The following is a 3455-nucleotide window of genomic DNA, read 5'->3' as shown; positions in this document are numbered from 1 at the left end:
TACATCCTTTCTTTTGTTCTGTGACATGTACTCCAACTTTTGTCTCACACTCAGTGTCATATTCTGTAGTCCTGTCCTACCTTCTTCCTGGACCTAGACACTGCTTTACCTAAAATCATAAAATGTTAGAGTTCTTATGGAGATCCTTGCAGATAATCTAGCTAATTCTCTTCATTTTTCTAATTCTATTTTTTATTTTTAATTTTTAATATACAAAAAAACTGCACATATTTAATGAATACAATTTGGGTTTGGACATATTCATATGACAGAGATATCATAATCACAATCAAGGTAATAAACATAACTATCATCTCCAAAGTTTCCTTGTGTCCCTTTTGTGTGTGCGTGTGTGTGTAGTAAGAACACTTAACATGAGATCTGCCCTCTTAAATTTTGAAGTGCACAATACTGTATTGTGAACTCTAGGCACCATGTTGTACAGATGGTTCAGGCTTAATAAAGAAGGAAATCCTACCATTTGTGACAACATGCATGAACCTGGAGGACGTCACACTAAGTGAAATAAGCCAGTCACAGAAGAACAAATTCTGCATGATTCCACTTATTTGAGGAATATAAAACAGTCACTTATAGATGCAGAAACTAGAATGGTGGTCATCAGGCGGTGAAGGGAGGGAGAAATGGGGCGTTGTTTTTCAATGGAGATAAAGTTACAGTTATACCAGATTCCTTTCATTTACTAGAAGAATTATTTTATTTAATTTTCTTCCATATATACTGAAATGAGATTTAATGATATTCAGCAGACTTTCCTAATGAAATATCTAAGTAAATAGTAGCTTGGAAAGCAACTACTCACATCTGACAAAGAACATTGGAAGAGTAAATTTCATTGAGATTGAAAGAACTCTAATACCATTTTAATTAAAATCATAAGCAAGATAAGGATGTCAGTGATTGACCAAATGGAAATACATTTAACAATTAGAACTATTTAGAAAAAATAAATGAAAATTTTGGAGAAGAATAGACAAATCTATTTTGCTGATGTTGTGTTTGTATAATTAAAAATGATTTTTTAAAAAGCAAAATTTGATAAAATAGCAGTGAGAAAAATGAACATGAAATAAACATTAAAAATCAATTAATTTTCTCAAAATAATACTAATAGTAATGATAACAATTATCAATCAATGCACAATAGAAAATAAAAGTAACCTAAGAGTAAAACTGGGAGTTTATCTCACATAAACTTAAATTCTAACATATTAAAGACAAATAAGAATTCTATCATAAAAAATAACAAAGTCTGGGGCTGGCCCCGTGGCCGAGTGGTTAAGTTCGCGTGCTCTGCTGCAGGCGACCCAGTGTTTCGTTGGTTCGAATCCTGGGCGCGGACATGGCACTGCTCATCGGACCACGCTGAGGCAGCGTCCCGCATGCCGCAACTAGAAGGACCCACAACAAAGAATATACAACTATGTACTAGGGGCTTTGGGGAGAAAAAAGGAAATAAAATAAAATCTTTTAAAAAAAAAAAACAACAAAGTCTTAGATGCAAACTTAAGGAACTGAAACTAAAGTTAGGCATTGGGAAGATCTCCTTAACTAAAGTTCATTAAATTGTTTCATAAAACAAAAGTGACCATAAAAAATCATTATAAAAATAGCTGACTTGGGAGAAAATATTTGATGGTTAATATTTTTAATATATAAAGAGTTTTAGAAAACACAAAAATGCATGAATAATACTAATCAAAATTTCAAAATAATAAAAAAGACACTTAATATGTGGAAAGTAATCATAATAATTAATATTCAAGAGATGCAAATTAAATAACCACAGCTACTATCACTTTTTGCCCATCATATTGGCAAAAATAAGTACAATAATACCTGACAGTGTTTCAGGGAAATTCTAATTATTCATTGCTTGTGAAATAGAGTTTTTGTGGAAAACAATCTGTAAGTTATATTAATAGTAAATATTTACTCACCATTTGTTTTAGTAATTTCACTTTTCACTAAAAAATGAAAATGTCTATATATTAGAACATATATGAAAGGGTGTTTGTTGAGCTTTTGGCTGGGACAAAAACTGGAAACAAAATTTAATATCCATGAACTGAGAAGAGGATAAATAATTATAAACCTGTGTTAAGCTATTCAAAAATCAATTTCATCTCCACAGTTGTCTTGTAAGTATTTTCATGTGGCATCATGGAGTAACAGATTGTAATAGTGGGATCCATTTTTATAAAACAATGAAAACAATCATACATATATTTTTACATATATTTTTATATTATCATGGAGAAAAATATACAAAGATTTTTAATATAATCTTTTTCGTCAGGATTTTTATAATGTTGAGTGGTTTATGCAAGAGGAAAGGAAGGAAAAGGGGAAAATAGAAATGATCATAAATAAAAAGGTTGCTTTCTCTCCTTCTTCCTATCTTGATGTGGAATGCTATGACAGCCAACTTGGAACACATGGAAAATGCCACGAGAGATATGCTACACAGATATCACACATCACACAGAGGCCACCACCTGCTGCCAACCTCCAGTGTGCTTGTTATGTGAGGAGAAAACAGCTTGGCCCCCTATTTGATTAAATATCCTTAGCTGACACATGTCAGAAGGTAAATTACTAGAATTAATAATGAGTTTTAAATAAATATTTATAGTAAATATTGACTTTCAATTTTCCTGTCTAGTAACGTCCTTAGATGGTTTTGGTATTAACGTTATGCTGGCTTCATAAAGCTAGCTGGACATTTTACGATTTTTTTTTATTTTCTGGAGGTGTTTGTAAGATACATACTATGTCTTCTTTCCATGTTCGGAAAAATTCATCAAGAAATTCTTTGACCCTTACATTTTTGCTGTGGGAAAGTTTATTAAATATGAATTCAATTTCTTTAAGATATATCACAACTGTTGTATTCTTGAGTCAGATTGGGTATCATATTTTTCAAGGAATTTTTCAAGTTCATCAAACTTCAACCATATTGGTGTCAATTTGTCAGATTGTCCTGTCTTTATCTTTTACCATCTCTAGGATTACTACTCATAGCGATTTTTCCATTTATAATGCTTGTAATTTCTACCTTCTTCCATTTATTTATTCCTTAATCTTAATCTTATTTTATCTTAGTCTTAATCTTAATCTTAATGCTATTAATTTTGCTAATCTTGCCAGAGTACCATAGTTTGGCTTTGTTGATCCCCTGTTGGATACCGCTTTCTATTTCGTTAGTTTAACCATTGTGTTTCAGTTGGTCTTCCTTCCTGTCTCCTCAAGATTGTGGTTTCATCACTAATTTGCAGCCTTTCTTCCCCCTCTGTCATCTGTATTCAAGGTAGCCTATTTCCTTCGTACCATGGCTAAAGCTGCACCCATACATTTTAATATGTTATCAGATAACCCAACATGTACAGATTTGATTCATTGAAATCTGTTGAAAATGAGAAATTTCTGGTATC

The sequence above is a fragment of the Equus przewalskii genome, chromosome 7, assembly GCF_037783145.1.
Source record: "Equus przewalskii isolate Varuska chromosome 7, EquPr2, whole genome shotgun sequence".
NCBI lineage: Eukaryota > Metazoa > Chordata > Mammalia > Perissodactyla > Equidae > Equus > Equus przewalskii.
This window is presented reverse-complemented; position numbering follows the sequence as displayed.